Source organism: Nannospalax galili, unplaced genomic scaffold (assembly GCF_000622305.1).
Source record: "Nannospalax galili isolate Female #2095 unplaced genomic scaffold, S.galili_v1.0 scaffold2267, whole genome shotgun sequence".
In the NCBI taxonomy this organism is placed as follows: domain Eukaryota; kingdom Metazoa; phylum Chordata; class Mammalia; order Rodentia; family Spalacidae; genus Nannospalax; species Nannospalax galili.
In genome coordinates this window covers 121,756-146,654 of record NW_008356240.1, presented here as the reverse complement: position 1 = coordinate 146,654, position 24,899 = coordinate 121,756, and the positions used below count along the sequence as shown (strand labels likewise).

Genomic DNA, 24,899 nt, shown 5'->3' with positions numbered 1-24,899 from the left:
CTGTGCTTATTTATATTTCGATCCCTCTCATTGTTCATTCCTTTCTGAATAGTCTACCTTTTTCTACTATCATTTTCTTCCTGTTTGGGGCCATTTCTGTGTTTGTCCGCTTTCCATCACTACACCAGATACCTGGGATAGTCAACTTATGAAGAGAAGAGATTTCTTACAGCTCATAATTTTGAAGACTGTTACTATCAGCTGGCTGGGGTCCTTTTGCTCTACCCAGGTAGAAATCATGGACGGGCAAAAAGCTTGGAGTGCTGGGATATGGCAGCTTCTGCAGCCCTCGGTGTTCAGCAACTCTAGAGAGGGCGTGAGCAGCTGGCAGGTCGGAGCAGCTGGCAGGTCGGAGCAGCAGCAGGTGGCACCTCCAGCAATGCAGCTCTCTGGCAGGGCTCAGGAAGTGGGACCCTTCAAGTTCAACAAGCACTGCAGCTGTTATGTAGGACTAGGAAGTTGGGTTCCTTGCCCTCCACAGCTCCTAGGCCTAGGATGTTTGAGGCTTTTGGTCTAAAGCTTTGGCAGATTTCTAGGCTCTGCTAGTGACCAGCATGTGCAGTTTCTCTTCTCTGGGTCTTTACAGCCTCAGATATCCATGTTCTCTCTCCTTCTACCATAGCCCTGGTTCCTGCCCTGGCAGCACTCCAGAACTGTGCAGCTGCCTCTTGTTGCTACGGCCACTATCATGGTTACCACCTTTCGGGAGACAGCTACTACTGCCTTTCCACCAGTTGCTGCTCTTGCTGTTGCTTCTGTGGCGGCCCCCAGACTTGTAGCTCTGGCTTTTCTGCAGCTGTCTGTACAGCTCTCCGGCCAATCCACTACCTCTGCAGTTCAGCTTGCTGTGCACCCGCTCTGCCATCTCTGGTGCTTCTCCCTCCCTAGTACAGTACAGCACAGCCTGCACTACCACAAGCAGGCAAGAAAAGTGCCCTTGGGGGAAGCTTTTCATTGGGCCCAATGCCTTAACACCAGAACACCAGAAGAACCAACACAGGAAGGTGTCACCCAACCAACCTATCAAGCGAACCATACAGCTTGTTTCTATAGCCAGAGACAAGGTGTTTGCACCAATCTCAGCAAAACGCTCATGCAAATGGAGGTTTGTGTTTGCATCAATCATGGCATTGTCTCTTTTTACACAGTCATCACAGCAGTCCCTCAGGGGAAGTGTTCCTCCTCTGGTTGCTGTCTTGGCTGGGGTTTCACCTTTCCGAGCCCAAGCAAGAAGCTACAATCATCATGTTGCTCCCTCAAAATGTCCAGAGAGTGCTCAAAAAAGGCAGGTACTGGTATAAGAGCAGTCAAGCTGGCTGTTTGACTGACAGTCCTTTTGCTCAAGACAGCTGGGGCAACAAGAGCAAGTCTAAGAACTGTCAATCGGGGAACTGAATGGCCCAATCCCCAATGCCTTAGCTTGTTTACTAGAAAAAGAAAATCAGGAGTGCTTTCAATTGGAACCTAAAGAGTATATCAACACTATAGTGATGTTAAATGATTTTTAACAGTGCTTTAACAATGCTTAATCTCTGCCTGGTGCCCCAGGGAGGGCAGAGTTCTTCTTGGCTGTCTCGGTTGGCCTGTGATGAAGCAATACATGATGCCAGCAGCATGTGATGGAACAAAACCATTCACCTCATAGCTGGGAAGCAAGAAGGAGAAAGAAGAGGAGAGACTGGAGTTCCACAGTCTGCCTGCCCCCCATGGCCTGATGGCATCTCACTAGACCTCACCTCTCAATAGCAAGTAAACCATTCACACACGGGCCTTAGGAGGGAGACTCCATATCCAAAGTATAGCTAAGACTGTCCTAGCAACCAATTATCTTATTTTTTCCTTCATCTATGAATGTCTTCACTGTTGACTCTGAAGGACAGGGTCACTGGATTTCTGACTTGGGGTTGGCAGTTCTTTCTTTCAGCCCTTGAACATTGCTACCCCTCTTCCTTCTAACCTGCATGATTTCAAAGGAAAATTCCACTGTCATTCACATTAGTGTTCTTTTAGATGCAATGCACCATTCTCTGGGTATGTGTATGAGATTCTGACCTTTAGTTTTCCCAAGTGTGGCTATGATGAGTCTTAGTATAGACTGCTTTGGGTATATCTTATTTGGGATTTTCTTGACTTACGAAATCTGAAGATTCGTGCCTTCTGTGACATGTGAGTTCAGTGATGGCTTCTGTTGTGTTCTCAGCCCCGCGCTGACACGGGACTTCACTGATGGCTGCCACCATGAGTAGCATTCTTCTTTGAGACATGTAAGATTCTTTTATAACTGTTGATTGATTTTCCTAGACTTTGTGAGTGTGTCATGGGATAATCAGGGCTTCATTCCTGCTGTTGTAAATATACCCAAGCACCTGCAGAGACCTTGATTCCAAAGCTGAGGCAAAGAGTCTCTACTGGATGTTCCCTTCCCTAGCCTTTTGTCCAGAGACAGTAGTATTTCCCGGGTTTATTTCTTTGCTTCGATCTATGCCTGTTATCAGTCTTAGGCTGGAAGCTTCATCTGTCCCCAGTCTGAAAAAAAGAAAAGAAAACTAACCACGGCATGCAGCCCCACTGCTCTCTCATCCCACATCTCTATAGAGAAATGTTCTTTTTAAAAGAAAACAGTGCTTATCTAAGTCAGATAACCAGGAGGGGGTGCTCACAGGAGCCAAAGCTATGGGTCCATGAGGTAAGATCAGAGGACACAGAGCTATAGCCACAGACAGATCCTCACCACAGGTCCTGCCAGTCACCAGAGTGGACAACAGGAAGCGGCACTGAGGTAACTAACCTTCACTGCAAAACTGGAAAACACACCCTCAAATGCACAGTGCTTAAAGAGGGCTAACATCAGAGAAAAAGCATCAAAGTCATATACGGTGAATCAATTGGCCAGAAAAAGAATTAAGAAGAAACAGGAAGTAGCTTTAAAACAGTTGCAATTAACGTCACCAATCACAGATACCCATTCTTTTACTTGAAGAAATTTTAAATTTAGAAATACTAAAAATTTTAAATAAAGTACAAGCAAAATCTTCCAGGGTACCAGTATGGAGGCTCTTGCCTAAAACCCTAGCACTTGGAAAAGGCTGAGGCAGAAAGATTGTCTTGAGTTCAAGGCTGTCTGGCCTAAATAGTGAGTCTACACAGTCTGAGCAAAAGACTAAGACTCAGTCTCACAAAATAAATAAGTAAATAAGACTCCAAAGGAAGGAAGTGAAAGAAAGAAGGAAGGGGGGAGGGAAGAAGGGAGGGAAGGAAGAAAAGACAAAAATATCTCAGTGTCATATGTGGAACAACTCCTTATAAGTCAGTGGTCACGGAGGCCCAGAGGCCCCCAAAACAACACAAGCTATTGCCATTGCTCTTGGTTGCCCATAAGAACTGATAGATAAAGTAGGCAATGGATGAATCTGGTTGATTGGGAGAAAGCACCAGGATACAGATAAAACTCCATCAGAATAGAGTTTATTAGCAAAGGAACACATGGGACAGATTCCCTTCCCAGCAGGGAAAATGTCTGCCCTGGGTTGTGAGCTGGGGTCTTTTTATAGGGGGAGGCTTCTGCTTCCTGCAGAAGATGGTAAGATACATTTTTTAAAAAAGTTAGGTGGTCTGCTTCTTTTGACTTCAAAGAGCAGTGTTCTTATCAACTCAAAGACCAGGGTGCTTATCAACTCGGTTCCCTTTTCTCAGGGGCTTGTGAGGTCCCTGAGGCCCTGTTGGTGAGGGGATGGGTATATCTGAACCTTAACAAGAACTAGATGGTAAGACCCTATTGCTGAAAACATTTCACACTTCAAACCCAGGACATAAAGGAATCAAGCTGGAACCAAGCTAGAAGCTTCCTCCCTGTTGGCTAGCCCTCATGGTGTTAGAAGGTGCTGCAAAGGCTGCTGGGGGAGAAAAGTCACCAACAGTCTTACCCAGCTGTGGACCCTGTGTGCTACTGACAAGCCAGGAAGAGGTGCCTACTGGTGCAATATTAGCATGACTGTTTGGGGGTTAACCAACCACATTCTGATTAGATCTGAGGTCAGCAGGATGGGAGGAAGTGCATGGGTGGTACTATAAACTTGGTCAAATCTTATCATGGAGCAGGTCACTAGCTGTAGGGGAGAAGTTATTACTAAGATCTAGTTAAATAGACATGTAGTCAAGCTGCCTTCTAGATAAGTGTATTGATACCCACAGGCCAGTGCTGCTCTCCTTTTGGCAGAAGGCAACAATTAAGGCAGAGACTCATAACTGGTTAAAGTGCTGAGGATAAGAAGAAGCAGAAAAGATTGCAAGAGCTGGAGGGTGGGGAGAAGGGCTATGGAGCAGCGTCTTGTGTATCTGACAAGGCCATTGCACTCATGAACACGCAGCAGCTGTCGCTGCCTGCACAAGGCCTGCATGTAAAAGAAGGCATGCGAGTAGGCAGGGAACTAGCTCAGGAAAAAGAAGAGGGTCAGCAGGAGTGGGAGGGGATAAGAGAGGGAAGTGGGGACAAATCGATCATAACATATACATGTGTGAAACTGACAAAAAATTATAATAAAAATATTTCCAGTATATCAGAACAAATTGGATTCTTGTCTCCAGTTCTTTACTACCCCCCCCCTCCGCCCCTGTTATGGGACCTAAAAGAGCCTCCCAGCTTGGCCATGTGACTTCCTTTGGCCAATACTAGATCATCAACAAGTTGAGATTTGCTTACATGGTTTGGCTCAGCCTTTTAAGCTCCCATGATTGTCTATAAAAAGCATTTGCCCCAGGGACCTGCTGCTCATAGAATTAGACCCATGGAACAGACCCAGCTCTGACTAGCAGTTGGAGCCAAGTCTAACCAGACACAGCCAAATTTCAGCCGACCCACAGGCTCACAAGCAAGAATACATGCTTGTCATTATAAATCGCAGGACCATCAGTTAATTACCATAGGGCATTAGCATAGCAGTTGCCTGATTAGTAGGCACCATTGACTACGCAGGTCTTCTCTCTGAAAGAATTAAGAGTTACTAAATGCATTCAGCAAAATGCAGTGTGATATGGGGCACAAGATTGTTTTCTAAATGGCAAGAAAAAAGTAAAATGTATAATTAAATTTCAATAAATATCATTTGCAATAAAATATTAGCGATGATATTTTCTTTGAGACACAGCATCCCTCCTCATCTAACATTGACCTGAAGCTATATAGCCCAAGTTGGCCTTAAACTCATAGCAATCTGTCTGCCTCATCTTCTCTAGTGCTAAAACTACAGACATGAGTCACCATGCCTGGCAAAAAATTAACAATAACTGTGATGATCATTCTAGATAACCTTGAATGAGAAATGACTGGAGAAATAGAAGTTAAGTTCTCCTCTTGTTCAGGCAGGACTTAGGGGATAAGATATAGATGCAACTGCATCAGTATTGACAAGGACAAATGCCAATGTATGAATTAAAGATTTAGTAGAAGAATAGTACAGAATTCAGATATACTCGTTTCAAAACAGAGTAAGAAGAAAAGAAAGAAATGCCCAACTCAGTAAAACACTGTTCTTTCATTTCTTTTTAAGGAGAGAAATAAATGGCATTTTGGAGCTAGAGCATAAAATAATAGGTCAAAAATAAATTAAAACAGATCAATACTAAGTTAAAACTCAAGGTTCAGTTCCCCTATAAAGACTGAAATTCTAAGGGTAAGAGACACTCTTGAAATAAAATAATGGAAAAAAGTTTAAAAACCAAAGGTATAGAAAATGCTAACAACTAGAATATGAAACAATGACGGCAGTTTTAAACAATAGAGTCCACAGACAAAAGTATCAAGGTAAAAATGTAAAAATACTTTTAAGTAATAAAAAAGGTGAAATCTACGTCACAAACATCAGCCTTGCGGTACTCAACACATTCCAGAACATTCAGTATAAAAACTGACAGAAAGGCAAGAAATGGACTGATCAGCTCCCATAGACATTTTCATATACCCCTCCCCCAAAGAAAAAAAGATCAAAACACTGAATAGACTCTTAAAAGGACCTAGAGGCTGAGGAGATGGCTCAGTGGGTAAAGTGCTTTCTGTGTAACCTGAGAACCTGAGTTCAGATCCCCAGCACCCACGTATAAGATAGGCATGGCAGGGGACGTCTCTAAGCCCAATGCTAGGAGGCAGAGACAGGAGGATCCTGGGGCTGCTGACTAGCCAGTCTAGCTGAAGCAGTGAGCTCCAGTTTCAATGAGAGACCCTGTCTCAAAAAACAAAATAGAGAGAGGTAGAAAAAGACAACTGGCAACATCTCCGACCTCCACATGTATGTGTACACATGCACACACACATACACATACACATACATGCACACAAGAACTTACCAGATGTTAATAATACAGTTAACAAGAATGATTTAATAGAACTTTATGCTCAACAGCAGAAAACATATACTCATTTCAAACACAAAATCCTCACAAAAACTGTCCACTAGCAAGCTTCAAAGAAAACCTCCACAGGTTTCTCAAAGGAGAAATCTCACAGGGCACTTTCACCAAACACCATCCCATAAAATATAAATTAAAGCTAAAGGAGAGCCAAAAATCCAATTCATCAGATAACTTTACAACAACCTTCAAAAAAAAAAAAAACAGAATAACTCCAACATACTTGTGAACTATTTTTAAACAAACACAGGGTGCATATATCAAAGCCAAAGCCTGCACTTCACAGTGAGAGGTGTGAGGAGACTTACTGTCTTCAACATAAATATCAGAAAAACTTTTAAATGAAAATGAGTATACTAAACATTTTTTTAATTTTTACAAAAACTTTATTGAGAATTTCATACACACATATAAAGTGTTTTGATCAAATCCATGGCCACTCCCTCCCCTCCAACATTCCCCTCTCTGGAGAGGTAACCCTAAAATCTTCTAAGGATTAGATACAAGCTCCCAAATGCTTTTGACATTTTTGGCCTTTGGAACAGAGTATGTTGCTAACAGGCCCAAGGACATTTTGACTTTTAGCCAAGAAACTGGCTACTTTTCTTTGGGGTCTTTTTACCCTAACTGCCTAGCCAATTCCTACCTCCTATTCTTATCACACCATCCTCTGAAAGGGTTACCCAAATTGCCAATAAGGAATAGGGACGCAGACCGCTCCAGCTTCTTCCATGCTGAACAGGGACGCAGGGTGAGGCAATTGGAGTCCCCCTTCAGTGGGTCTACCTAAAAGACTCCCAAATTGCATAACTTTTGTCTCTAAGGAGAGAAGAAAGTCCTTAATCATGAATGGGAGATGTGAAGGAGAAGTAAAGGCAAGAGTAATTAGCATTACAAGTTCTAAACAGGGAACTAGAAAAAAGTCAGAACAGGGAAATTTTCAAATGTACATAAGAGAGTCCATTGGAGTTTCTTGGCAAGGGCTTCCAAAAGCATCCCTCTATTGGGTTCTTCCTCATTTTTCTTTTGTCTTCCAAGGATGAACCAGTTGGCTGGGAAGAGTGGCTGGATATTCAGGTGAGGGTGCCGTGACCCTGCTTGGCACTCCTTGAATGAATGAGCACAACTGTCAACAAGCCTAATTGTGACTATGTTTAGGGATCAGGCTCAGCCGAAGTTGTGATGATGGTAGTTATTTCATGCAGAACGGACTGCTGTCTATCATCATCTTATTAAAAAGACCTGGAATTTAAAAGGATTTGGTGCTAGGAGCCACATATAAGGGGGAACATATGTCATTTATTTTTCTGAGTCTGTGTTACTTCACTTAGTATAACAGTTTCTAGATCCATTCATTTACCTAAACTTTTAACTCAAGAAGAAAAAAATACGCCAGACCTTAGCAGGTTGCCTGAGAGTGCCTGGATCCAGCCTCTGCATGGTGGCTTCCCAAGACCAATCTTCCATCCTGGCTCTATCCTGGCTCTAGATGAAAGCACAAGTGTTTTTGCAGCTACTATTAGAAAAATTACAATAGACCACACCACTCCCTGGATGTGTAACCCTATGAGGAAGTGTTAATTCTGTGAGATGCTATTTTGCACACTACTGTTGAACTTACAGGGATGAACAACTCCTTCTCCAGGCTTTGGGGTAGGACACGGCATCTTCCTTGGACACATTCCATTTTCCTTAGAAAATATATTATGACATTACCAAAAAAAAAATAAAAATACAGGCCGGGGAGGTGGCTCAGAAGATAAAGTGTTTACCCCACAGGTACAAGACCAGAGTTCAGATCCCCAGAATCTGTAAAAATCAGGCAGGGATGGCAGCTGAAAGGTTTCGGGTTTGCAGGTCAAGGGGGACACTGAGCCACATTGTCTTTTGAGGGTAAGAGATTTATTTTAAAGGGTTATTTATTAATGTCATAGACAGCCATGCAGACAGTAGCATGGCAGGGTTCTGAGCATGCTTTGTCAATTAAGGGTTGTCAGTCTTTTGAACCTGATCTCAGTTCTGAACCTGAACATTGAACACTTCTAGTTGAAGCTCTCTCTCTCTCTCTCTCTCTCTCTCTCTCCCTCCCTCTCTCTTTCTCTCTTTCTCTGTGTGTGTGTGTGTGTGTGTGTCTTACTGAACCAGCTTTCACACCAAGATGAGATGCCAGATGAGCTATCCATACATTCTTCCTTTCATAGGGAGGTCAGGGCTGAGAAGCAGAGCCACACTGAGAACCAGCCTGAGGGAACACACTGACACCATTTGAACTACCTAAGAATTGGGCTCTGGACCCACACTTCTTTAAATCTCACTATCTAAATATTCTCTTGGCTAATGCCAAAGGAAAGAGCTAAGCCAGCCTCTCAATTCTGCACATTCACTGAAAGGCTTTCCATACATTAAGGCAGCTCTCAAACCCAAGGTAAGCCATTCTGGATAAGGAGGATGATTCTGATGGAGCGGTGAATAAAGGTGTCTCCCCTTCTAATTCCTGGAATAGTTTCCATTTCCAGGATTACCCAGATCATATTAGTCAGCTTTGAGTCACTATAGCAAAATACATGACATGGCTTTCAGATAAGGGAGTTACATAGTTTATAGATTTGAAGGCTTAAAGTCCAAACATCATAGCACAGGCTGGGCCAGGCTGTCCCTTGGCTGGATTACCTATCGACACAGAGAGCAGAGAGAGATGGATGGAACCAAACTTGTGCTTTTATATCAGCCTTTCTTAGGAATTGCCAAGCAGTCCAAGAGACCTAACCAATGACCTAGGACCTCGCCCTAGGCTCCACCCCCACCCACAGTGGTTCAACCATCTCCCAACAGCACCACCCAGGAAGCCAAGCCTTCAGTCACAATGGAGGGGTCACAAACCAAATCCAAACCACAACACAGGATACATAGTTAAAAGGAATTTAATTTTCAGAAGAATTCACTTTGCTCCAGGAGCAATTATCCTGGATTAATTTAATCACATGAGCTACAAAAATAAAAGTTGGTCAGGGATGTGAGGTAAAAGGGGCTTAAGCTACCATTGCTGGTTTTGAAGATGGAGGAAGGAGGCACATGAGCCAAAGGTTGTGGTGGCCTCTTGTTATGGTTCAGGTCTTAGAGTCCCTCAGAAGCCCATATGCTAAGGGCTCAAGGGCCAACCTGTAGTACTATAGACTTCAGCCCCTTCCTCTTGTCTTTGCCTCCTGGCTGCCAGTGTGAGCAGCTTCTCCCTCATGGTCCCTGCCATCATGTACTGTGACACCACAGGCCCCAAAACAATGGGGACAGAAGCCCCTGAAACCATGAGCCAAAGTAAACTTTTCCTCCTTTCACATTGTCTCAAGTGGTTGTCTGAGTGATAGAAAACTGATACGGCTCTGCAAGCTGGGAATGGTCTTTAGTTTACAGCTAGTGAGAAAATGGAGAAGTCAGTCCTACAACTGACTTCTACTAACAACTTAAATGAGCAAGGAAACAGATGGTCCCCTGGAGGGACATAGTTCTGCCAGCAAAACGAATTTCCTGTGGGGAGATGAATGTTAAATTTCTGTCTTCCAGAACTGGAATGTACTTGATCTGTGTTGTACATCACTGAATCTGTGGTCATTTGCTTCTGCAGAACAGACACTGGTGAACAGACTAAGGACAGCTGATGGCATAGACTTGTGCTGAATGCTTTCTATACCTGACCACGTTCAACCTCCCCACAGCTGCACCGGGTGATACTATTTTCTTTATTGCCATTTTATAGAGCTGGAGTGTATTCATTTGCTATGGCCATTGTAAGAAAATACTACAAACCTAGCCTCCAAGTATAGTTACATTCTGAGGTACAATAGTTTATTCAGCACATGAGTTTGGGGGTTGCAATTTAGCCAAGTTAGGAGACAGTATCATAAAGAAGTTGTGTCCCTTTCCCAATGTCACTAAGTGGGGAATTGGTATTAGATCCCAAGTCAGATGGGTTCTATGCTGGATAGAGTCCGTTGTGAACTTGACACACTGAGAAGAGGAAACCTCAATTGGGGATTTGCTTCTACTGAATTGGCCTGTGGGTATATCTGTGCGGTATTTTCTTAATTGTTGAGTGAGTGAGGGGGAGGCAGACCACTGTAGGTAGTACCACCCCTAGGCATGTGGTCCTGAGTTATACAAGAAAGCAGGCTGAACACAGGCCAGAGGAACAAGTCAGTAAGCAGCATTCATTCCTCCGTGGTCTGTATTTCAGTCCTTGCCCTAACCTCCTGCCTTAACTTCCTTCAATAATGAACTGTGTCCTGGGAGATGTAAGATAGAATAAGCCCTTTCCTCCCCAAGTTGGTTTTGGTCAGTGTTTTTATCACATCAGTAGAGACACAAACTAGGAAAGATATTGGTACCGGAGAGTGGGATATTGCTGTGATGGACATGTCCATATGTGTCTGGGAAGACTGTGAAGGTTTTTGAAGCTTTTGAATGGAAAAATGCTTGGAGCTCAGTGAGATGTTCTGTAGGAATTTGGAAGACACTGCTGAAAGAGATGTAGATGATAGAAACCTGGCTTGTGAAGTTTCAAGGGAAGCAGCAACTATCAGGGCTGTTTGTGTGATACTTTTAATTGAGAATCTGTGGTTTCTGGTCAGCTGGACTGAAGAATCAGCAATGATAAAGAAGAAATCAGAACCACTGAAGTAAAGCCTTTTCTTTACTAAGACAATTGAAGCTGGTCAGCTGGGGCTGAGAAATCAGCTGTGATTAACAAGAGACCAGCATCATTGAGATAAAATCTGGGAAATACTCCCTTAGGTCAGCACACTGTAGTCCAGCAAGCTGTAGTCCAGGGGGCACCCAAGCCTCCATCTGAAGCTAGAAGCATGACTTGGTAATATGTAAGAATTTTCTACATGGTACTGATTTTGAAGGCATGAAGGGGTCATAGAGAGCAGCTGAGGCTTGGTACTCTGAGAGGCCAGAAATGACCATTAGTAAAGGTACAGCCTTGGTTGCAGTGAAGACCCCCAGGACTGAAGGGGTCATGGAAAGGATCTGAGACTTGGCATCATATGAGGCTAGGGGGAGTCACTGGTAAAGGTGCAGCCTCAGTTGCAATGGAGATCTCAGCATATTGGAGATGCCAGGACCATGGGACGACAGCCAAGGGCATAAACAGGTGTTGAGTGGAGCCCACCTGAGACCATGAGACAAACTGTATATGCTGTAGACAGCAGAGACAGAAAAGTGGAGCTGCCTAAGTCCTTTGGAGCCCAGAGATCCGAGTAAATCCCAGATATCCCACACAACTTTGAGCTACATTGTTGAACTTTAAGTATACTCAGCTCTTCCCTCTTGAAATAAGACAGTATTTGACTTGTTCTAGATTTTACAAGTCCACAGCTAAGAGACTTTTCAAAGACACTTTGAATTTTTAAAGTATTTGAATTTTTTAAAAACTGTGGAACTTTTTTAATGTATGTGAGTGTATTTTGTGCACGTGTGTAAGGGCACCCATGTTGTGTAGTGCCCACAGAAGTCAGAAGAGGGCATCAGATCCCTTGAAACTGGAGTTACAAATAGTTGTTAGCCACAATGTTGGTGATGGGAACTGAACCAGGTCCTCTGCAAGAGCATCCAGTGCTCTCAACTGCTGAGCCATCTCTCCAGCCCCGATTTCAGGACTTTTAAAGTTGTACTCTTTTATATGGTGTTATTAATATTAACATCGTATCTTTGGGACAAGAAATGGAAAGGTTGTGGTTTAATAGCAATGTGTTTGTGTGTCAAGTTGACAAGGGGTCAATTGTGCGGGATGGCTTTGGTTGTCGACTTGACACATCTGGGAAGAAAGAACTTCAATTGGGGAATTGCTTCTATTTGACTGGCCTGAGGCCATGTCTGTGAAGCGTTTTCTTGATCAGTGAGTATGTGGAAGGAACCAGTCCACTGAAGGTGGTGCCACCCCTGGGAAGGTGGTCCTGAATTATATAAGAAACCAGGCTGAGCACAGACCAGAAGAGCAAGCCAGTAAGCAGCATTCCTCCACGGTCTATACTTCAGCTCTTGCCCTAAGCCCCTGCCATGATTCCTCTCAGTGATGAACTGTGACCTGGGAGATGTAAGATAAAATAAACCCTTTCCTCCCCAAGTTGATTTTGGTCAGTGTTTTTTATCACAGCAGTCGAAAGCTAAGTAGAACAGACTCCAAAGGTTGTTCATTAGTCACTATGCTGTGAATCTCTTTGTACCAGCCCAAGCCATTAAATAACTGTTAGTCTCCTAATACATGAACACATGTGTACATCTATACATATACATATGTACACACATGCACACATGCATAACATCCTGGTCACCTTTACAACTCCTTTGTTTTGCCCACTCACTTTGAGCACCCTTTTACAAGAATGTCTCTCTCTGTGTATGCCTATGAAACAGGTCAGAACTTTGATTCTGTGGGTTCTAGTGACACTTGACATGAACTATATAGGGGTCTATAAGTTCAGTAGCCACTCCACTGGGAGAAAATATTACATGGAATGTTGGCACTCTATTTAGGAAAAGATTAGAGCGAAAGCCTACATCTCCTGCCACTGTCTACCATGCAATAGTGAACCCATTAGCTCCAACAAAACAAATTCTATTACAGCCAGGCATTGTAGCACACACCTTAGGAGGTTCAAGACTAGCCTTGACTACATAGTGAAGCCAGCATGGGCTATATGAGACCCTGTGTCAAAACAACAACAACAATAAAAATCATATTATGAAACCTTAAAAACTAATTCGGGGTGGGGGAGCAGGTTGGAAATATGGCTGAGTGGTTAAGAGCACACGGGCTGCTCCTGTAGAGGACGCAGGTTCTGTTCCCAGCACCCACAAGGTGGCCAACAAGGATCCCTAACTCCAGTTCCAGGGGATCCAGTGCCCTCTTCTGGCCTCTGCAGGCAGTGTATATGACACAAGTACACTTACATACACACAGGCAAAATACTCATATACATAAAATAAAGGAAAGTTTTAAAAAACAAATTCAAGGAAACTATGTAACCATCTAGAAGAAAAGGTCCTTGGAGGGTAGAAGGACAAACAATCAGAATCTGCAGTGGCTAATGTGGTTTCTTTTACAATCTGATGAAGACCAAAATGACAAATATCACAAAAGTAATTGACATCAAGAAGTCACAGTCTCTGACATGCCTTTGTCACTAGTTCTCAGAATTTTTAAATGGAGTAAGAGTCATCACAGTAACCCACGGCCTGGCAGACTGAGTCACTGAACTCCAAAAGGGGTTTCACCTTAAGGTAATCCCCCACTGGCTTCTCTTTGCTCCTATCTAGTGTTACTGACCTTTTGCAAAGGGCAGTTGTGACACAGCAGCCAGAACAGGAAGGGGACCCATGCACGCTCCTGCCAGTGCCTTCCCACAGGGTCCCACCGAGGCCTCCAAAGTAAACTTCTTTTTACTTAAAACTAACTCTACAGTTCTATGAAATTTAGGCAATTCTGTGAATGAAGACGGAACCATCTATTCTGCAAATAACAAGCTAGAAGACTGTCCTTTTTGAAGGCAGAGGTTTTCCACAAGGCCCCTGTTATCAGTGTCACCAGGAAACTACAAGGGCACCAAAGGAAACAGCACTTACAGAGTCTTCCTCTGACTCCTGGAAAAAATTAATTCTTTTGTATTTGTTAAGATTTGTCTTGTGAGCTAGAATGTTATCTATTTGAGGGAAGGTTCTGTGGGTTGCTGAGAATAATGTGTATTATGTGCTTGTTGGATGAAATATTGTCAAGGTGTTTGTTAAGTCATTTGATCCATGGTGTAGTTCAAATCTGTTATTTCCTTGTTGTTTCTTAGTTTTAATGATCTGTCTAAAGATGAAAGTGAGGTAATGAAGTAACCCACTGATACTGTATCAGGATCTATACAAACTTTCATCCCATTGGTGTTGGTTTTTAGGAGATTGGGAGCTCTACCACTTAGCAGATATATTTATATATTAATATTCTTAATGAATTGATTATTAGTATGTGGTACCTTCTTTATCTTTGTTAATTTGGGTTTGAAGTCTAATTTATCAAATCTCAGAATAGCTATACCAGCTTGTTTGGGGTGTCTGTTTGCCTAACAAATTGACTTCCACCATTTGGTGCTCCGTCTCTGAATGGCTTTGCCAGTGAAATGTGTTTCTTGGAGACAAAAGATAGTTGGCCCTAATTTTTAAAAAAGATTTATTTGTATTCATGTGTGGGTTAGGGTGGTGTATCTGTGTGTCTGTGTGAGTGTATGCCACATGTGTGGGTATCCACAGGGGCTAGAAGACAGCACTGGATCCTCTGGAGCTGGAGTTACAAGCATCCAACCCTCCCACTCTCCACAACCACCTCCCAGGACTGTCTCTTACTGTGAGTCTGTGGCAGATTAAAGTCAGGCTCTCTGACCTGTGACTATTCCCTGTTCTCAGGCCCCAGGGTGGCTCAGTTTTAAACAATACATTCCTTCTGAATATGACATCAGACCTTATCCCTATGAGCTTGGAGAACTTCCATTACTGACCTGTCCTATCAGAGAAGTCACTATTTTAGCGAGGCCTAAACTGGATTGAGGCTTGTGAGAGCCAAAGGCTGGTCCCCTGTGTAGAACTTCCTGTCTCTCTTCACCAAGGTCACCTGGCTTACCTTTCGGAGCCACATGGCCGAGCCTTGCTCAGCTTGACTTTCTTTTTGGTGTAACACTTTTCTGTTTCTACTCTCAACTGTCACTCCTTGTGTTGGTTTCCAAACTTCTTCCCTTCTTCCTCTCTTTGGACCAGAGTCTACACTTTCATATTCTGATACTTTTAATTTGCCAGGTCACATGGAGGCAGCTTCCTGTCTACCATCTTACCTGGAAGTCTGATTTCTGAAATTAAACAAAGGGGGGGGGATTTTAATAGTTAATTTTTGTTGTTGTTCGAGCATATCCAGACCAGGAATAAAGGAGGAAATGGGTTTTGAATACCTACCATGTCCCAGAGTTCTGTGGAAGTGAACACATCACAGTGTGGAGGACAGAGATACACAAAGTCGGTGGGTGGCACACAGGCAGCATCTGCTAGAACCTCTGGGAAGAAACTGGGGATAGTTGGAGGACAGCTCTTATAAGTGAGTGACAGCAGAAAATTTCTACTTTCAGTAGCGAAATAAAGTAGGACGGTTTGAAGAGCAGAACCGAAGGAGAGGAAGTCCAGAGTCAATTCTGGAAGAATTAGCTCTCTGGAGTGAAAGAGCGTGTAGCTGCAAACAGGCAGAACACTGCTTCACACAGAGCCTCACCTCAGAAAATCCGCGCTGTACTTTCACTATTTGATGTTTTAAAGGGCTGGGAAAGGGTGATGAAAAGCTTGTGTGGCAGCTGTACCTGGGAGAGGTACCGGGAAAACCTTCTCCTCAGCACTTGACATCAGTCATTTTTAAAGACCTCTACAGAGTGACCTTAGAGGAAAAAGACTTCCACCAGAACCACAGACTCTGGGAACCCAGAGCTCTGCTCTGGCATGTAGAATACCTGACAGCAGTGGGGGAATGAGACCCAGAACCACACAGTCCTCAGCAAGGTAGAAACCTGGCCTGAGTCACAGTTGGAATGAAATAAGACACTAGCTCCAAACAGTTTCGACCTTAGGAAGGAAGAACTATCTAGAGCCATGACCAGCATTTGTTACCTGACCTGGAAGGACAGGAAGTCTGAAGACTCAGGTGTGGCCACACCTGTGACAGGATATCTCAAAGGACCCTGCAGGTGTGTGACCAGCATTCACAACCTAACCTAAGAAAGATCGTCCTGAGTACTGACCATCACCTGCCACCCAACCTGAAAAGGACTGCCCAGAGGTGTGACTGACATGCCTAGAGGCAAGACTGAAGGTGGCACCTAGGCAAGAGACTCATACAGACTCTGCAGCCCAGCCAGCTCTCCTGCCCTCACTTTTCTAGATCTCTTATTTAATGTCTAACATGAGCTTGGTGATCTGGCTTTGTCCTGTTCTGTCCTCAATCTCCACCCCCCGCCATACGCTTTTCTTTCTCTTCATTCATTTGATAGGCTTTCCCCAAGAACACGGGTGGGCCTGGAGGTAGGTCTCCCGGCTTCAGTCTGCTGAGAGCTGGGATTGTTTTAGGCTATCAGATTGGTCTTCCTGTAGCCCCAGCTGGCCTGGAACACACTTTGTAGATCAGGCTGGACCCAATCTCACTAAGATCCACCTGCTTCTTCCTCCCAAGTGGGATTAAAGGTGTGTATCACAACACTCAGCCTCTTTTTCTGTTCATCCTACCTTTAGCCAGAGGAGTCTCCTCTCCTGCCCTGTCTCTACTGTGCCCCTTCTGTTTACCTTCCTCTCTTCTTCTAGCATCCTAACACTAATCGCTAGCTGTACTGTGCTGCTTTTCTTTCCACTCAACCCTCAGTAGCTAATATCTTAGTACACAGAATTATCTATTTGCCTTTACCTCCTAAAACTGTTGAAGTTTAAGGGACAATTGTTTTTTGATTGCTTAGTACTGTCTTTTCAGAGAAGGCCTTTTCTTGGCTTGTGGCTGTTCTGCAGGTTGTATTCTCCTCTTGAGTGATACAAAGCGTTGAGCCTGGAGCCCTGGGCACATAGACCAAAAGACTGAGCTATAACCCCAAGCCACTGGAGATAAGCAATACCTCCACCCGGCTGCAAGCAAGCCCCACTTGAACACTGTACACATTTCCACTAAAAGAATGCAGCTGACTAAAACAAAAAGTTCATCCAATGGCCTAATCCCAGATGTGTAAATCCCCACACAGAGTCACACACACACACACACACACACACACACACACACACAGGAAAAACAAGGCAGCATGACTACTCCAAAAATGGCTAAACTCAGAATTTCAAAGAATGATTATATGTTCAAGAAAGTCAAAGAGAACACAAACAACTGAATGAAATAAAGTCAACACAGAACATAAGAGTAGAATTGAATAAAGAGAATACTGAAAAATCAAAGTGAAATATTATAAATAAAAATATCAATAAGTCAAATATAAAAAAAAAAAACTCAGCAGTCTCATCAATACAACGGCTCCCATGGAAGACAAGGGAGATGAATTAGAACATTCCGACAATAAACTAATAAGAAAGTCTGAAAAGAGCATAGTAGATCTATGGGATACCATTAAAAAAACAAATCTTGACATCATAGACATAGAAAAAGAAAACTAATTTCATGTTAAAGGACGAAAAAACACTTTCAATAAAATCATACAAGAAAATTTCCCAAATCTAGGGGAAGAGTTATGCCTCAAGAAGCTGCTAGCCTCTGGTTCTGACAGAACCGGGAATGGCCTGCTCCAACTGTCAACCTGATTTCCAGGTTCCAAAACCTCTTCTAGTGAAAAATACATCAAAGAACAGGAGTCATTTCTTACATGCTAGGATTCCTGCAGAAGGGAAAGAAGATTCTGTTTACTCCTCAGAAAGACCGAAGTGCCCTAGGCTAAACTGTCATCTGTTCGTCCCCATTGTCTATGTGTTTGAAATCAAGTCTGGTTCTTGTCTTGTATTGTAAATGTTAAGGAAATGCTCTTAAAAGAAATAAACAAAAAGAGTTTGGGATTTAACTCAGTTGCTACAGTGATCACCTAGCCTGAGGCTAAGGATTCAATCCTAGCTTGGTCATGCAAGTCTATGATCCTAGCACTTGTGAGGTGGAGGCAGAAATTCAAGGTCATTCTTAGGCTATATGGTAAAGTGGAGACCAGCCTGGGATATGTGAGAACCTGCCCCCCCCCCCAAAATAATGATAAAACAAAAATGAAAAAGGGTATTGTACAGAATACATAAAGGATACTACTAATGGAATGAAAAAGACATCCCACAATGTTCCAAAACGAATTTGAATGGAAATTTCTATAAAGAAGATAAGATATGTAGCAATACCCATAAGCACAACTAAAGGATTCTCAACATCATGAGTCATTAAGAATACGCAAATAAAAACCACAATGAGACCTGACTTCACAACTTTCTGGGTAGCTTCTACCATTTTTTAAAAGAAAAACAAGTATGAGTGAGGACCTAGAGCCCCCCAAGCCTCACTGGGGTGCAAAACGCCATAGTTATTGGAAAGCAATCTGGCCATTTCTCCAGGTTAAAACATCAGCTATGATCCAGCAGTTTACTCCCAAGTGTAAAACCAAAGAAACTGAAAACAGATTTGAACAGATCTTTATGCATCAACCTTCATTGCATCAGTGTTCACAATCATCAAAAGGTCAGACTAACCTTTTTGTTCATCAGTGGATGAATGGATAACTACACAGAGCACAGTTGGGATCTTATCTGACCATAAAGTAGGATAGAGCTTCAACATGTGCTACAGTGTGAGTAAATACTGGTCACTAAGATGAGTGAATCAAGGCAGACAGACATTACCAACACCACTTCTATTAGGCATCTGATACAGGCAAGTTCATAAAGAAGATAGATTAGCAGTGACCACTGAAACTGGGGAGGGATAAAGGAGACATATTAATTGATGGTTATAGAGTTTCTGTTAGGAACAATTGAAAAGGCTTTGGAAATAAAAATGGTGATGGTTGTACAATATTGTGAATGAAATAAATGCTTAAAATGGTTAAACTGGTAAATTTTGTTATATTTGAAAATGAATGATGTAATATACCAGAAAATATTGATTTGTGCACTTCAAATGTGAATTACACAGTTTGAAAATTATATATAAATGTGCTTAAAACTTTTAAACAATAAATGCATAAAAATTTTTTGAATTTTTTGTGCATTCCATACAATATGTTTTGATCATATTTAGAATTCCCTCTTCTATCTGCATCTCCCCCTTACTATTCCCCACCTCATCACCCAATTTCACATACTCTGTTCACACACACACACACACACACACATACACATATTAAAACCTGCGGAGTCAAATTTGTGCCCCCAAATGCCCTTCAGTATGGGTCTACCCACTGGAGCCTGGTTAACCTACCAAGAGTCTCACCCTTAAACAAGACTGACTCTTGAAGCAGCCATCAGTTGCCAAAAGTTCCTCAGGTAGGGTTGGGGTTTCTTACCCACTTCTCCATCTTTGTGCTGGGATTTTTTTTCTCTGTCTGACTTGAGTTTATTTGGGGCTTATGCATGCTGTCACCATTGCTGTGAATTCATATGAGTAACTGCCCAGTTGTCTGGAAAATTCTGTTGCCCCATGATCATCCACTGCCTCTGGCACTTACAATCTTTGTATCCCCCCCTTCCACAATGATTCCTGGGCCTTGGGAGGCAGAAGTTTGATATAGGTGTCCAGTTCAGGGATAATTGCTCTTCAGTCTCTTGTTCTCTGCATAGTAGCCCATTATGGGTCTCTGTGTTAATCACCATCTTCTGCATAAGGAAATTTACATGGTGAGAGTAGAGAGATGCATTAATCTATGGATATAACAATAAATCTTTAGAATTCAGTTTAATACTATATCTATTTAGCAGAAAAACATCATTAGGCTCTCCCTTATGACCTATGACATATCAAGCCTCAGGCTCCTGGGCCCGATATCAATATCAGATATGGGCTTCATTTGGTGAAGCAGAATGTAAATCCAATTATAAAATAGTTGGTTTGGGGCTGAAGAGGTGGCTCAGTGGTTCAGAGCATTGGCTGCTCTTTCAGAGGACCACAGTTTGGTTCCCAGCATCCACATGGTAGCTAACAACTGTCTGCAGATCCAGTTCCATGGAATCTGACACCCTTTTCTGGTCTCTGCAGGCACTGCACAACATGACTGCACTTACATACATCCAGGCACAACACTCATACACATAAATAATTTAAAAATAAAGAAATAAAATTTAAAAATAATAAAGTGGTTGGTTACTCCCATAACATTTATGCCACTATTGCACCTGCAGGCATGTCTTGCCAGGCCAGTTGTTATTGTAGCTCACAGGAGTCACAGCTGGGAAAGTGTGATGGTTAACTTTCTCTTACAGTAGCATGTATAGCACTATGAAAACTAGCCAGTAGAGATGAGGATCTGAAGTCAGCACTAGCTTGATTACTCCTTGTTTTATAGCTCACGTATGTAGTATCTTCAGCAATAGGGTCTTACCATCAAAAGCCAGTAGATAACCAAGAGCAGGGGCAATGGCCAATATTTGAGGATCTATGGAACCCCTGGTCAACAGCTTGGAGAGAGGGAGAGAGGGAGAGAGAGAGAGAGAGAGAGAGAGAGAGAGAGAGAGAGAGAGAGACCATTCCTGACATTGAGGTTTTTTGTTTGTTTGTTTGTTTGTTTTTAGCCTATGATATCTAGAAGGGGCAATGTCCCCCTGTTATATGCTAACTCCTTTTAATCTCTTTTTATAATATATAGGTATGTACTTTAAGAAGCTTCTATATGGTAGGTTTCTATAAGAATTTCTTTAAAGGCCTTTAGTGTTACTTACCCCTCCCCATGCTCCCTCCTCAGCCCTGCCCTTCCATTCCCCACCCCATTTAACCCTTCCTACTCCATTATTCCACTTTTCTCCTTTATATCACTGCATTCTGGCTCTCCTCCCATGAAGCCTCCACAACCACCACACCCCAGGGCTGTTTATTAGTTTCCTGACCTCTCTGGATTTCCCAATTGAAAACTGAATATCTAAGATTTCAAAGCTAGCATCCAGCTATGAAAGGGAACATGCAATGTTTATCTTTTGGGGTCTGGGTTACCTCACTCAGGATGATTCCTTCCATTTCATCCATTTACCTGTGAATCTCATAATTTCAGATTTTTAAGAGCTGAATAATAGTCCATTGCATAAATGTACAATACTTTTATTATCTATGTATCAGTTGATGGACAGCTAGGTTGTTTCCAATTCCCGGCTAATAAAAAAAGGGCAGCAATGAATCTGAATGAACAGATATCTCTGTATTAGGGTATAGAATCTTTAAATAAAAGTATAAAATTTTATGGGGAAAGCCATAAAACATAACTGAGAATAATTATAAGAAGCATAACTAAATGGAAATATGTACTATGATTGTGAACTGGAAGCTCCCATGTTATAATAAATGCATCCATTTTTTCCTTGTTACCTATAGATACAATAGCATTCTAATCTACAGATTTGTGAAATTTTAATCAAAATACCAGTATATGTGTGCATGCAATGTGATGAGTCTTTTCTAAAATACATAGAAGGCTGGAAAGATAACTCAGAGATTAAGAGCACTTGCTGCTCTTGCAGAAGCCCTAAGTTTGGATCTCAGTATCCACACCAGCCAGCTCACAAATGCCTATAACTCCAGTTCCAAGGTCCAATGCCCTCTTCTGGCCTCCACTGTCACCTGCACACACATGTGCACATACACTCACACAGACACACACATAAATATGAAAATAAATCTTTAAAGTAAATAGAAGTACAAAGCTACAAGAAGAGCCAAGGTCATCTTAGAGGAGAACAAAACTGGGGGATTTCTGCCACAGATAATCTACAGTAGATAAGTGTGTTGTGAATAAGTAGACAAATAGAAAAATGGTACAGAAAAAATGAGAACAGAAACAAACTTTCACATGGATGGTCATGTGACTCCATGAAAAGGATAAAAGGTCTTTTCCAATAAAAGGTTTTGGGTCAACTGAATCCATATGGAGAAAAAAACCAACCATAAAGCCTACCTGATACTGTGCACAAAAATCCACTCCAGCAGTACCACTGCCCTGCATGTAAAAGGCAAAGCAAATAAAGCTTCCAAAGTGTTATATAGGAGAGTAACCCTATAACCTTGAACTAAGGTTTCTAAAATGGACATAACACTACTAATGGGTAAATGAAAGAGTCACTAAATTCTGGGGCTGAAGAGATGGCTCAACTGTTAAGAGCACACACTGCTCTTACAAAGGATCTGTGCTCGGATCCCAGCAACCACATCAGGCAGTTTACAAGTGCCTGTGACTCCAGCTCCAAGAGATCTGACTTCCTCTTTCAGACTCTGAGGGCATCTGCACTCACACATGCATATTCACACACAGAGGTACATAATTAAATATAAAATCACTCTTTAAAAAAAACTGCCAAATTCAACTTCTTTAAAATCAAGAATTTCAGTTCAGGTGGAAGCATCCAGAATACTCAGTGAGAAATGGAGCAGTGGCGGCTAGCTGAGCTGTGTAATGCTAAGTACCTCTTTCGGCTCCCTTCTGGAGTCTGCCCAATTACCAGGTATAGAAAATAGTGGAAGAAACCACTTCCTATGTTGTTTGAGACAAACACAGTGCCACACAGGAAGAATTGAAAAAAGTTTATAGAAAACTTGTCTTGAAAATAACACGCTGATAAGAGTTCAAAAAGGAAGAAAATTTTTAACAGATTTCTCAAGCTTACAAAGTTCTCTCTGACTCCAAAACAATGGAATCATATGATAAAGGAGGACAGGTGATTAAAAAAGGCATAGCAGCTGGTGGTTTGGGCTCCTCTAAGAACAACTTTGGTTTGTTCTTTGGGGAGGATGAAGGATGCAGAAAGGAGAGGCAAAATGTGTCCCAGCCGTGAGTAACCTTGAAAGACATACTTAATGGTGTGACAAGGAAACTAGCCCTGCAAAAGAATGTGATTTATGGGGCTGGAGATACAGCTCAGCAGTTAAGAGCATTGGTTGCTTTTGCGGAGGACCCAGGTTTGATTCCCAGCACCCACAAGGCAGATAACAACCAGTTCTAGGGGATCTGATGCCCTCTTCTGACCTCCGTGGGTATTGCACGACACTGGCGCACCTACCTACATGCAGGCAATATACTTACATACATAAAATTAAAATAATAAATAAAAATAATTTTTTAAAAAAGAATGCAATTTATGACAAATGGGAAGGCTGAGGTGGAGAAAGGAGCAGTAGTGTGCTGTCCAACTGCTGAGTTACTGGCATGCAAATGATGATTTGTCAGATAGGACCAGGAATGGTTCAGTCTGTGTACATGGAGTGCCAGGGCCATGGAGAATGGATCAGTCCTCAAGACAGCTTACAACACTGCAATGGAAGAAAGATGGCTCAAAAGAAAAAGATTTTAGAAATCCATACAGGCAAAGGCATAAATGAAGGCCAGAAGTTAACATTCCATGGTCCAGGAGACCAAGAAGCAGGGCTGGAGCCAGGAAATACTATTGTGTTCTATTAGAGGGCTGTGCTGTTTTCACTCAACAAGAACTTCTCGTGTACGTGGAGCACTGTGTGGCTTCAAGAAGCCAATGTCTGTTCTTGACAACATAACCATAGTCATCACCTCTCATTTGGGTCAGGTTGTCAAACGCGGAGACATAACATGTGTGCTAGATGCCAATAAACCGTCGACCATATGAAAAAGAACGCCAATCCTTGGTTTAGGGTAAACTTCCTTGAAAATGCCTTCTCTCTCCTGATAAACTCTCTTTGTTGGAAGGAAATAGAAGAGACTGATGAAACGGATCAGGAACAATTAGTGGACTTTGAGCCAAACCAGAAAAGACAGCACCGTTACAGTGGAGAAGGCCGTGAGGGTGACAGACATTCACTTAGAAGTGGTGTTACCTGTCTAACCTCTTAATGGGGCCAGTGAGTAACGTTGACAGCATTTTATTCACAGTAATGAATGAGCAAAGAACTATAATCATAATATACTCACTGTTTGGCTATCATTTTGTTTTAATATTCAACTATAGTACTGTTTGAAAAGTTAAATGAAAGCCGGGCGTGGCGGTGCACGCCTTTAATCCCAGCACTTGGGAGGCAGAGGTAGGCAGATCTTTGTGAGTTCGAGGCCAGCCTGGTCTACATAGTGAGTTCCAGGAAAGCTGGGGCTACAAGAAGACCCTGTCTCAAAAAGAAAAAACAAAGTTAAATGAAGAATAAACACAAATATAAAAGCTCCGACTTTGCCCTCTATGCATGATGACATCAGTACATGAGATGAAGTTTAATACCTATATAAACTGCTTTTTTTAAAGTTCCCTAGTAACCAGCTGTGATGCCACACACCTTTAATCCCAGAACTTAGGAGGCAGAGGCAGATGGATCTCTGTGAGATGAAGGCCAGCCTGATCTACATAGCGAGTTATAGGCCAGCTGTGGCTACAGGGAACCCTAACTCAAAAAAAAGAAATGTTCCCTAGTGTCTATTAGGCCATACCTTGTAATCAATTCAATGACATGGATGTACTTAGACTGACATACTAGGTGTATGTGTTGATGCCATTGTACGACCCTTCATTGTTAAGCTATGGAGTTAAAATTCTGTATTTAACTAGTAATCCAAAAAAGAAAACAATTTTCAGAGAAGTGTTTTCTAGTTGCTTGTATCAAGTGGTGATGCCCCTGCATTGTATTGATTTTACCATACTTGAAGGTGGCATTGTACATCATTTAGCCCATGTTAATAGTGGAAATGGAAATGATACCTTCCTAAAGACATTCATCGTAACAAGCTGCTGCTTAAGGGCTTGCTCTTCTAGACTGCATTCTC

General features: G+C 42.4%; 1 pseudogene; it reads left to right on the top strand.

Annotated features, from left to right (window-relative positions):
• The first annotated feature begins 238 nt into the window (after positions 1-238).
• Positions 239-23,984, top strand: LOC103750965 (annotated as a pseudogene).
• The last annotated feature ends 915 nt before the right edge of the window (positions 23,985-24,899 follow it).